The sequence below is a fragment of the Thalassophryne amazonica genome, chromosome 18 (assembly GCF_902500255.1).
Source record: "Thalassophryne amazonica chromosome 18, fThaAma1.1, whole genome shotgun sequence".
Lineage (NCBI taxonomy): Eukaryota > Metazoa > Chordata > Actinopteri > Batrachoidiformes > Batrachoididae > Thalassophryne > Thalassophryne amazonica.
The window spans coordinates 6,141,638-6,154,817 of NC_047120.1; positions in this window are offsets into that span (position 1 = coordinate 6,141,638).

A 13,180-nucleotide genomic window follows, 5' to 3' on the forward strand; every position below is an offset into this window, starting at 1 on the left:
ATTGATCAGCCTTGTTCAGCCCAACTGGCAGAAATCAAAGCCTTAACTATGGCTTGCCAGATAGCTAAAGATCAACGTGTTAATATCTACACAGACTCAGCCTACGCTTATGGCGTATGTCATGTACATGCAAACATTTGGAAACAAAGGGGATTCCTGAGAGCAGATGGCACCCCTGTCACTCATGGAGAAGCAATTTCCCAACTGTTACAAGCTCTCCAATTACCGTCTGAGGTAGCCATCATTAAATGTGCAGGTCATCAAAAGAATAATAACATCATAGCTCAAGGTAACAACCTAGCAGATGACGCAGCTCGCAAAGGAGCACAAGGGGAAAATATGTTTCCCCTGCTAACCATCCAAGATTGTGCCCCACTGGTTTCACTTGACGCACTGATAGTGGCTCAAAGTAGGGCCAGTGGAGAAGAAAAACGAATGTGGGTTAAACGAGGCGCTATTGAGACACGCAGTCAGGGGCCAGCAGACAAGCTGTGGCATAGTAGTCATAGACATTTTGTGTTACCCACCAATTTATTACGACATGCAATCATTTGGGCCCACGGACCCGATCATTGTTCGCGAGTCCAAATTATGAACAAACTAAAAGCTGTCTGGTGGTCACCATATATGGCAGCTACAGTGGACCGTTTGTTGAATGAGTGTGAGGTATGTGCACAGTACAATGTCCGGAAATCATTCACAGCCCCTTTAGCCCACATTCCGGTCCCTGATGGGCCATTCAGACATCTTATGATGGATTTCATAGACATGGGAGCTGAAAACCGAGTTAAACGAATGAGATATGTTTTGGTAGTGATATGCAGGTTCAGCCGATGGATTGAGGCAGTAGCCTCTGCAAATCAAGACCATAAAACGGTAGCCAAATTCTTGTGCCGAGACGTCTTTCCAAGATTTGGCATTCCAGATACTATCTCATCTGACAACAGTAGGGCTTTTGTAGCCAAGGTTACACAAGAAACATTCAAACAATTGGGTATCAAACAGAAGTTTGGGTGTGTTTATCACCCTCAATCAAATGGGGCGGTGGAACGGGCTAATGGCATTTTAAAGAACAAACTAGCAAAAATCATAGCAGACAGCAATGGCAAACTAACCTGGCTGGATGCGTTGCCGCTTGCTTTATTGTCAATGCGCTCACAAACTAACCGACTAACCCATTTGACACCATTTGAAGCTCTTACAGGTCGACCGATGCCTATTCCATACCTGAGAGGACCCTACGAAGGATCATCGCTGGAGCAGCTACAAGACGAATGGCATAATTATCTGAGACAGTTAACCCAAATACACAAAACTATCTTTTTGCAGGTCAAAGGTGCTACAGAAGACAGAGAAGCAGAGATTCCACTTGAAAATCAGAGCATCCAGCCTGGTGATCTGGTTTACGTCAAAGTGTTCAAAAAGAAGTGGGACAGGCCCCGCCGAGAAGGTCCTTTTAAAGTTATTCTTGCCTCACGTAGAGCAGTCAAAGTAGACGGTAAGGACACTTGGTTTCATTTAAACCACTGCTGTAGGGTTGGTGGCCCAGCGCCCCTGCGGCCTCGGCAAGCTCGTCTTGGCAGAGCCGCCGGGCCAAGGGGGGAAGCAAGAGAAGCCAGAGACCCTACAGCAGCACAGAGGGACGGCCACGCCTCCCTGCAGCCAGAAGCAGCACCGAGGGAAGGCCACGCCTCCCTGCAGCCAGGCGAACACCGGCCAAGGCGCTCACAGAGACTGATTGAACAAAGACGACGCACAGCTTCAGAGAGTAGTGGATCCCTGCCAGATAGAGCAGCGACAGACTCAGAGGCAGACTCAGAAACAACTGGAGAGGCAGGCCAACAGACAGACAGAGATACAGACCGACAGATAGACAGGCCACAGGAGACATCAGACTCGGACAGCAACTCAGTAGATTTACCAACAGAAGAACCACAGGAAGTACAACCCAGACAAAGCACAGATACACCACACATCCCTAGTGACAGCTCATCTAGCGACGGCTCACTCAGTAGCACATCTAGTAGCACATCTCACCAGTCACCAGAACAATGATTAAGGAATTATTCAAGGGATTGACAATACTACTGGTGGTTAGTATGGGAGAAAATAGACATCCAAAACATACAACGGACTGTGCCGTGGCCATGGCCGCAATAGCAACTAAACAAGGCATTCTAAACACAGGAAAAACATATAATTTGGTATACATTAAATCAAAAGCCTACAAGAACATAGGAATACAGGGAAAGCTGGGGGATTACATATTAGGCGAAGCCATTAGCATCAAATGTGAAGAGGAGGGAACACTCAACATAGAGGTAATTTGTGATAAAAGAGGATGCAGGGAAAACAAGCAAGACGTAACTGTTACAGTACATGAAGCCACAAAATGGGTAAAAATCAAACCAAGGAAAAAGAGGACAATTAGAAGCCTAGAAACAAGCAGTCACTTAGGGAGATGGGATCCCAGTACAGACCTAGCCCGCACACAAGGGTTGAAGACCAATTTATTTTACCAATGGTTGAAATTTTCGGCTAGGCAGATCAGTGAAAAGCCTTGCATAGCCTGTCACCGGAAGGGTGTGATACCTCAGGCTAAACCCCTACCTGATATCAACAACTGTTATAGGAGCCCCCAACATAACTCAGACCAAGCAGAATGCTATACACAATGTGTTATGAAAATGGCAGTAGGTGATGAAAAATATGCTGCCGACAGTAAACTTTGTCCAGTGCCCCTAAGTACAGAAGGAACCGTTCCACCTATGATTAAAATAGAGAAAGGGATGATACACCCATTCTGTATAGCTAAAGGCTTAGTAGCACAATACATAAGCGATTGGCAGGTAGGGACGACCCAGGCAAAACACCACATACAGTGTATGCAAAAGCAGCAAGATGTAGAAGAATTTTTAGGTCCATATTTGAACTGTGATGAACTATCAAGTGTCCTGATCCGAACTGTATGTCCTCTGGTTGAACTAGCAGGTGTTCAACCCAAAAAAAGGGCTCTATTAGTCATTTAGTCTGTCAGGGGCTTTCCAAGGCCTTTTTGATGCTTTCCCGCAGGCCGCGTGCAGGGGCCTCAGGCCAGCTGCACGTGTGGCTGAGGCCACGTGCGGAGGGGGCCTCAGGCCAGCTGCACCTGTGGCTGAAGGTCTTTTAAAAAAATCAGTTGTAAATCCTTCATGTTTTAATGGGAGCGTTTGTCACATTGAAATAATGGCCTAACACCTGCTTAGGGTTCACTAGAGGACGCTTCCAATAGAAAACCATGTCTTGGGAATGAAATAAATAAAAAAGTCGAAGGAGGAGCGATGCCCGCGGGTCTCCAATAAATAGACGAGCGCGGTTGTCATATTCAGTCTCTCTAGAGGACTCAGTTTATCTAAGCTTTGTGTCGAAGGCTTAAATAAACTTAAAAACTCTGTGCATTTTATCTTGCTTAAGGCTGAATTATTCTAAAGTGTTGTGTCATTTTCTAGCATATCACTTGCAATTAGTTTGTGTTATCTAAAAGACGACATCCTGAGAAGACTAAAGACGAGCCGCGACAGAACTTGGCGAGCCAGCTTCAGGAGGGTCCAGGGGCATTCCGGCAGCCTGGGGCAGTCCAGCTCATCCCTCCAGACCGTAAATAACAGTGATCACGACTAAAAGGTAAGCAGAAACCTTTTATAATTTCTGCACGATCTGGAGGAGTGAGTCGGGATTTCCGCCCAAGTTGACAGGTGATATTTTTTAATTGCCTCTTACCCAAAAGAACCTGGACTAAGAAAATTGATAAGAGACTAAAAAAGATAAGATTGAAAATTATCAGGCCTTGTAGATAAAATGCTCAGAAGGTGTGTGTGTTCCCGGGAAAAAGAATGTCTATGTGAGTGAAAGGTCAGGAATGTTCATGAACTCTGGTGCGGAAAGAGTGCGTGGAGAACTAACCTGGATGCTTGGGGAATAATTGGTGTTGAAATTCGTTACTAACGTGCCGGCTGATAGCATGCGCTGTAGGGGTTAATTTAGGGGAGTATACTGACAAATAGATACAAGGTAATACAAGGTTATTTAAAGAGTTTAACAGAGACTGAAGTGAAATAAGTGAGAAAAAAGAGTTTAACAAGAGAATACGTGCAGAGAAAGCACAAGATAAGCGCCTGAGGGGGCGCAGTAGAAATACCGTACGTGATAAAGAGATTTAAAGAGAAAAGTGCAAAGAAGCACAGCTGACAGTAAGTAAAAGAGCTCAATAAAGGACGTCATTTTTTAAGAAAAGAGAAAAACTATAAAAAAATATTAAAATAAATAGAGAGTTAGTGCAGAATACATGAGAATTAATGAAGCAGAAAATAGTGCAGTAAGGCACCAAATACACGCTTGTGGGGCATGGGAGAAGAATAAGTAATTAAGTACACAGTAATATGAGTTTTTTTATAAGAAAAGAAAAAGAGAATATTTTCAGTGCAAAGGCACATTAAGCTCACGAGGAGCTCAGTAAGTGAAAAAAAGGTAGAAGAAAGTGCAGAAAGGCACAGGATACGCACGCGAGGCGCGGTAAGGCGTAGAAATAAATGAAATATTGTATGCTCAGAAAGGAGCTTGTGAAAATAATATAGTAAGCACAGGATACGCACGCGAGGCGCGGTAAGGCGTAGAAATAAATGAAATATTGTATGCTCAGAAAGGAGCTGGTGAAAAATAATATATTAAGCACAGGATACGCACGCGAGGCGCGGTAAGGCGTAGAAGTAAATGAAATATTGTACGCTCAAAGAGGGCTTGTAAAAAAGTAATATATGAAGTTGCTGACAGCGCCGGAGAAGCTGTCTAACGTGAAGAAGAGATACATGCTTAAACAGAACACATTGGTGTTAAGTGAATAAAAAGGTTGTTTAAAGCCGCGGAGTGAAAAGTGGCAGAAGTCTAGATAGAGATATATAGAAAGTTGTTTTTAATAATTTTTGTGTATAAAGCTGTTGAAAATTGTGTGTGGGAGAGTGGAGAGTAAGCGGGGAGGTGCAAGCAAAGCTGTGAGGGCTTGCAAGCTGGCTGACATACAAGATTAATGTGAAAGAGTACGAGGGGGAGGTATTTAGACCCAACAGGAGGACTTGGGAGGTGCATGACAGGCAGAGAGGAAAGTGTGAAACAGAGACAGTGAAGAAAAAGACAGGAGAAGAGTGCTATGTAAATACAGAGAAGGTAGATATTATTTCAAAGAGAGAAAACTAATAAACAAATATAGCAGAAAAAGACTAGAAGCAGAAAGTTAAAAAAAATTAGAAGGAAAATAGAAAGTCGGGAGCAAAGACATTAGGAAGTGTTAGGGTTGTAAGAGGATTAAATAAATAAAATTGGTTATAAATCAAAAGAGATAAAGCTTAGATTATAGTGAAAAAGCTGACAGACTGATCAATGCTTGGGACAGTCATTGATGGGACAGACTGTATAAATGTTAGTCTGTATAATGTTTTTTTAGCACTGTTGTCGTGTGTTGCCTGTGCTGCTCCACGGCCTGTCCGGTGGATTTTTATTTTATTTTTTAGCACTGTTGTCGTGTGTTACCTGTGCTGCTCCACGGCCTGTCCGGTGGATTTTTATTTTATTTTTTAGCACTGTTGTCGTGTGTTACCTGTGCTGCTCCACAGCCTGTTCAGTGGATTTTTACCTGTGCTGCTCCACAGCCTGTCCAGTGGATTTTGATTTTATTTTTTTTAGCACTGTTGTCGTGTGTTACCTGTGCTGCTCCACAGCCTGTCTAGTGGATTTTTATTTTATTTTTTACCACTGTTGTCGTGTGTTACCTGTGCTGTTCCACAGCCTGTCCAGTGGATTTTTATTTTATTTTTTAGCACTGTTGTCGTGTCTTACCTGTGCTGTTCCACAGCCTGTCCAGTGGATTTTTATTTTATTTTTTTTAGCACTGTTGTCGTGTGTTACCTGTGCTGCTCCACAGCCTGTCTAGTGGATTTTTATTTTATTTTTTAGCACTGTTGTCGTGTGTTACCTGTGCTGTTCCACAGCCTGTCCAGTGGATTTTTATTTTATTTTTTAGCACTGTTGTCGTGTGTTACCTGTGCTGTTCCACAGCCTGTCCAGTGGATTTTTATTTTATTTTTTTTAGCACTGTTGTCGTGTGTTACCTGTGCTGTTCCACAGCCTGTCCAGTGGATTTTTATTTTATTTTTTTTAGCACTGTTGTCGTGTGTTACCTGTGCTGCTCCACAGCCTGTCTAGTGGATTTTTATTTTATTTTTTACCACTGTTGTCGTGTGTTATCTGTGCTGTTCCACAGCCTGTCCAGTGGATTTTTATTTTATTTTTTAGCACTGTTGTCGTGTGTTACCTGTGCTGTTCCACAGCCTGTCCAGTGGATTTTTATTTTATTTTTTACCACTGTTGTCGTGTGTTACCTGTGCTGCTCCACAGCCTGTCCAGTGGATTTTTATTTTATTTTTTAGCACTGTTGTCGTGTGTTACCTGTGCTGCTCCACAGCCTGTCCAGTGGATTTTTATTTTATTTTTATTTATTTTTTTTTTTTTAGCGCTGTTGTCGTGCGTTGCCTGTGCTGCTCCACAGCCTGTCCAGTGGATTTTTATTTTATTTTTTGGCACTGTTGTCGTGCGTTACCTGTGCTGCTCCACAGCCTGTCTAGTGGTTTTTTGTTTTGTTTTGGCACCGTTGTCGTGCGTTACCTGTGCTGCTCCACAGCCTGTCCAGTGGATTTTGATTTTGATTTTATTTTTTTTGGCACTGTTGTCGTGCGTTACCTGTGCTGCTCCACAGCCTGTCTAGTGGATTTTTATTTTTATTTTATTTTATTTTTTAGCACTGTTGTCGTGCGTTACCTGTGCTGCTCCACAGCCTGTCCAGTGGATTTTTATTTTTATTTTATTTTATTTTTTAGCACTGTTGTTGTGCGTTACCTGTGCTGCTCCACAGCCTGTCTAGTGGATTTTTGTTTTGTTTTGGCACTGTTGTCGTGCGTTACCTGTGCTGCTCCACAGCCTGTCTAGTGTCGGATTCCCTGTTTGGGAATCCGCTGGCTTAGCGTAGCTGCTGGCTCTTGGCCGTTTTGGCATGGCGGCTTCTCCTGTCTCTCCCGTACTTTTCTGCTCTGGGTGTGAAATGTTTAGTTATTCCTCGGCCTCTTTTAGCAGTAACGGTACTTGTAATAAGTGCAGCTTATTCGTAGCTTTGGAGGCCAGGCTGGGCGAATTGGAGGCTCGGCTCCGCACCGTGGAAAATTCTACAGCTAGCCAGGCCCCTGTAGTCGGTGCGGACCAAGGTAGCTTAGCCGCCGTTAGTTCCCCCCTGGCAGACCCCGTGCAGTCGGGAAGGCAGGCTGACTGGGTGACTGTGAGGAGGAAGCGTAGCCCTAAACAGAAGCCCCGTGTACACCGTCAACCCGTTCACATCTCTAACCGTTTTTCCCCACTCGACGATACACTCGCCGAGGATCAAACTCTGGTTATTGGCGACTCTGTTTTGAGAAATGTGAAGTTAGCGACACCAGCAACCATTGTCAATTGTCTTCTGGGGGCCAGAGCAGGCGACATTGAAGGAAATTTGAAACTGCTGGCTAAGGCTAAGCGTAAATTTGGTAAGATTGTAATTCACGTCGGCAGTAATGACACTCGGTTACGCCAATCGGAGGTCACTAAAATTAACATTGAATCGGTGTGTAACTTTGCAAAAACGTCGGACTCTGTTGTTTTCTCTGGGCCCCTCCCCAATCAGACCGGGAGTGACATGTTTAGCCGCATGTTCTCCTTGAATTGCTGGCTGTCTGAGTGGTGTCCAAAAAATGAGGTGGGCTTCATTGATAATTGGCAAAGCTTCTGGGGAAAACCTGGTCTTGTTAGGAGAGACGGCATCCATCCCACTTTAGAGGGAGCAGCTCTCATTTCTAGAAATCTGGCCAATTTTTTGGGATCCTCCAAACTGTGACTGTCTAGCGTTGGGACCAGGAGGCAGAGCTGTGGTCTTACACACCTCTCTGCAGCTTCTCTCCCCCTGCCATCCCCTTATTACCCCATCCCCGTAGAGATGGTGCCTGCTCCCAGACCACCAATAACTAGCAAAAATCTATTTAAGCATAAAAATTCAAAAAGAAAAAATAATATAGCACCTTCAATTGCACCACAGACTAAAACAGTTAAATGTGGTCTATTAAACATTAGGTCTCTTTCTTCTAAGTCCCTGTTGGTAAATGATATAATAATTGATCAACGTATTGATTTATTCTGCCTAACAGAAACTTGGTTACAGCAGGATGAATATGTTAGTTTAAATGAGTCAACACCCCCGAGTCACACTAACTGTCAGAATGCTCGTAGCACGGGCCGGGGCGGAGGATTAGCAGCAATCTTCCATTCCAGCTTATTAATTAATCAAAAACCTAGACAGAGCTTTAATTCATTTGAAAGCTTGTCTCTTAGTCTTGTCCATCCAAATTGGAAGTCCCAAAAACCAGTTTTATTTGTTATTATCTATCGTCCACCTGGTCGTTACTGTGAGTTTCTCTGTGAATTTTCAGACCTTTTGTCTGACTTAGTGCTTAGCTCAGATAAGATAATTATAGTGGGCGATTTTAACATCCACACAGATGCTGAGAATGACAGCCTCAACACTGCATTTAATCTATTATTAGACTCTATCGGCTTTGCTCAAAAAGTAAATGTCCACCCACCACTTTAATCATATTTTAGATCTTGTTCTGACTTATGGTATGGAAATAGAAGACTTAACAGTATTCCCTGAAAACTCCCTTTTGTCTGATCATTTTTTAATAACATTTACATTTACCCTGATGGACTACCCTGCAGTGGGGAATAAGTTTCATTACACTAGAAGTCTTTCAGAAAGCGCTGTAACTACGTTTAAGGATATGATTCCTTCTTTATGTTCTCTAATGTCATATACCAACTCAGAGCAGAGTAGCTACCTAAACTCTGTAAGGGAGTTAGAGTATCTTGTCAATAGTTTTACATCCTCATTGAAGACAACTTTGGATGCTGTAGCTCCTCTGAAAAAGAGAGCTTTAAATCAGAAGTGTCTGACTCCGTGGTATAACTCACAAACTCGTAGCTTAAAGCAGATAACCCGTAAGTTGGAGAGGAAATGGCGTCTCACTAATTTAGAAGATCTTCACTTAGCCTGGAAAAAGAGTTTGTTGCTCTATAAGAAAGCCCTTCGTGAAGCTAGGACATCTTTCTACTCATCACTAATTGAAGAAAATAAGAACAACCCCAGGTTTCTTTTCAGCACTGTAGCCAGGCTGACAAAGAGTCAGAGCTCTATTGAGCTGAGTATTCCATTAACTTTAACTAGTAATGACTTCATGACTTTCTTTGCTAACAAAATTTTGACTATTAGAGAAAAAATTACTCATAACCATCCCAAAGATGTATCGTTATCTTTGGCTGCTTTCAGTGATGCCGGTATTTGGTTAGACTCTTTCTCTCCGATTGTTCTGTCTGAGTTATTTTCATTAGTTACTTCATCCAAACCATCAACATGCTTATTAGACCCCATTCCTGCCAGGCTGCTCAAGGAAGTCCTACCATTATTTAATGCTTCAATCTTAAATATGATCAATCTATCTTTGTTAGTTGGTTATGTACCACAGGCCTTTAAGGTGGCAGTAATTAAACCATTACTTAAAAAGCCATCACTTGACCCAGCTATCTTAGCTAATTATAGGCCAATCTCCAACCTTCCTTTTCTCTCAAAGATTCTTGAGAGGGTAGTTGTAAAACAGCTAACTGATCACCTGCAGAGGAATGGTCTATTTGAAGAGTTTCAGTCAGGTTTTAGAATTCATCATAGTACAGAAACAGCATTAGTGAAGGTTACAAATGATCTTCTTATGGCTTCGGACAGTGGACTTATCTCTGTGCTTGTTCTGTTGGACCTCAGTGCTGCTTTTGATACTGTTGACCATAAAATTTTATTACAGAGATTAGAGCATGTCATAGGTATTAAAGGCATTGCGCTGCGGTGGTTTGAATCATATTTGTCTAATAGATTACAGTTTGTTCATGTAAATGGGGAATCTTCTTCACAGACTAAAGTTAATTATGGAGTTCCACAAGGTTCTGTGCTAGGACAATTTTATTCACTTTATACATGCTTCCCTTGGGCAGTATTATTAGACGGTATTGCTTAAATTTTCATTGTTACGCAGATGATACCCAGCTTTATCTATCCATGAAGCCAGAGGATACACACCAATTAGCTAAACTGCAGGATTGTCTTACAGACATAAAGACATGGATGACCTCTAATTTCCTGCTTTTAAACTCAGATAAAACTGAAGTTATTGTACTTGGCCCCACAAATCTTAGAAGCATGGTGTCTAACCAGATCATTACTCTGGATGGCATTTCCCTGATCTCTAGTAATACTGTGAGAAATCTTGGAGTTATTTTTGATCAGGATATGTCATTCAAAGCGCATATTAAACAAATATGTAGGACTGCCTTTTTGCATTTACGCAATATCTCTAAAATCAGAAAGGTCTTGTCTCAGAGTGATGCTGAAAAACTAATTCATGCATTTATTTCCTCTAGGCTGGACTATTGTAATTCATTATTATCAGGTTGTCCTAAAAGTTCCCTAAAAAGCCTTCAGTTGGTTCAGAATGCTGCAGCTAGAGTACTGACGGGGACTAGCAGGAGAGAGCATATCTCACCCGTGTTGGCCTCCCTTTATTGGCTTCCTGTTAATGCTAGAATAGAATTTAAAATTCTTCTTCTTACTTATAAGGTTTTGAATAATCAGGTCCCATCTTATCTTAGGGACCTCGTAGTACCATATTACCCCATTAGAGCGCTTCGCTCTCAGACTGCGGGCTTACTTGTAGTTCCTAGGGTTTGTAAGAGTAGAATGGGAGGCAGAGCCTTCAGCTTTCAGGCTCCTCTCCTGTGGAACCAGCTCCCAATTCAGATCAGGGAGACAGATACCCTCTCTACTTTTAAGATTAGGCTTAAAACTTTCCTTTTCGCTAAGGCTTATAGTTAGGGCTGGATCGGGTGACCCTGGACCATCCCTTGGTTATGTTGCTTTAGACGTAGACTGTGGGGGGGGTTCCCATGATGCACTGTTTCTTTCTCTTTTTGCTCCGTATGCATCACTCTGCATTTAATCATTAGTGATCGATCTCTTTTTCCTGGTTCTTTCCCTCAGCCCCAACCAGTCTCAGCAGAAGACTGCCCCTCCCTGAGCCTGGTTCTGCTGGAGGTTTCTTCCTGTTAAAAGGGAGTTTTTCCTTCCCACTGTGGCCAAGTGCTTGCTCATAGGGGGTCGATTTGACCGTTGGGTTTTTCATAATTATTGTATGGCCTTGCCTTGCAATGTGGAGCGCCTTGGGGCAACTGTTTGTTGTGATTTGGCGCTATATAAAAAAAAAAAAAAAGTTGATTGATTGATTGACTTAAGTGATGATGAAATAATACTCCCAGAACATTACTTGACTGACGGAGACATCGAAACCCAGGGAATCAGGACACATTTTTGGCTGGAAAGGACCTATTTTGACAGGGTAGGAGCAGAACATTGGCAGGACGAACAAGAGATCAATCAGAAATTATGGCAGATTACTAAGGTAATCAATCTGAAGCAAAAGAAAGAACAATTCCCTCTAATTAATTGGGAGCTGCTGATAAGACGTCTGTGGCATCAGGGTTTAACCCCGTGGCTGGAGCTGCTTTGTGCTGACCCTAATAAAGAACTTAGCATACCATTAAATCATTTAGTAACACTACCAACCGATCCAGGTGAAGAACTGTTTCCTAGGTTGACTCTGACTGTGGTCCCAAGGAAGGTTCGGTGGGAAACAGGTAAATTTTCATATTTAGTTAAAGAAAAAGAAGACGGGCATAGCAGTTGGAAATTTAATCCTTTTAAGGGTTTAAAATACAAAACAGGTGTTACAGCCAGCAAGTTATTGGTCTGGATCAGGACAGCCCCTGAGGGACTACCAGAACACCATAGAAACACCTCACATAGCGTTTGTCAGGGTTACATGGGTAACTCTCAAGGTCAAGGTCGGGAAAGTACCCCGCTAGACTTAGTACTAAGAAAATATCCAGGAAAACGCACTAAGGCCAACCAATGTATGAGAAAGTGGCACAAAAGGTCACATGGGGGCAGGCAATGGCCTTTGGTGGGATCATTTGATCCGGCGATGTGTGAAGCAGTTGCGGTAGAAATACAGAAAAAAGAAATTAAAGATCAGCAGAAGAACGTAAAAAACAACAAAAAACGCACTGAAGAAAAAGAAGTTTTGGCCTTGTTCAAGCAGGAAGCACAGAGGCTACAGCAGAAAAGAGAAAAAATGACAGAGGAAAGATCCAAAGAGACTAAAGCCAGTGCACCGAGCTGGGAAGCAGAGCCACCCCCATATAAACGTCATGATATGGGGAAGACAGCTGGACAATTTGTATTAGGAACTCGTGAAGAGGACCAAGGCATGGATGTGGAGGGCAAATTCACACTGACACTAAAAGCTCGAGAGCCACAAGGAGACAGGTCCTCAGTCTGTCAAATGGATCATACAAGGTCTCCAAGTCCGAAAGTAAGTGGTCGCACACCACGACCAGCAGGGGGGGCCACAAATAACAGTGACACGGAGGCAGACGAGGATAAAGAGAGAGACCTGAAGGCTCCGCCTGCACATCGAGGTCCACTGAAAACCGTCCCCTCCCACCATAAGTCAGCCGACTGGACCTTTACAGGCTATAGAGGCTCCGAAGAGTGGCACAAGAGCTTCTGTGACACACTGGATCTGGCCAGAAGAGATAATGAAGAACTAGCTGAGCAGCTTCGGCTAGCGAAGGAAAGAATACAAAGACATAGGGACGCCGAGGAAAGAAGAATATTACAACAATCGACGCCCAATCAAGGGAATCACATTATAGAGCCACCCACCTGAAAAATTTCTGGTGAGATCATCATTGAGACTGCAAAAGAGGCCCGACTCAGGCAAAGACAACAATGTGTAGCCAAAGACATAGCGGCTTTAGAACAGAATATAACCGACTGGATGGACTGCCTGGAACCAGTCAGTCGCACTCGATCTGGAAGACAGTATGGAGTCCCCACAGAAGAAGAGGAGGACGAAGACCTAATATGCCCACTGGTGGTTAGAAATGGTCATCATGTGTATACCCCATGGAG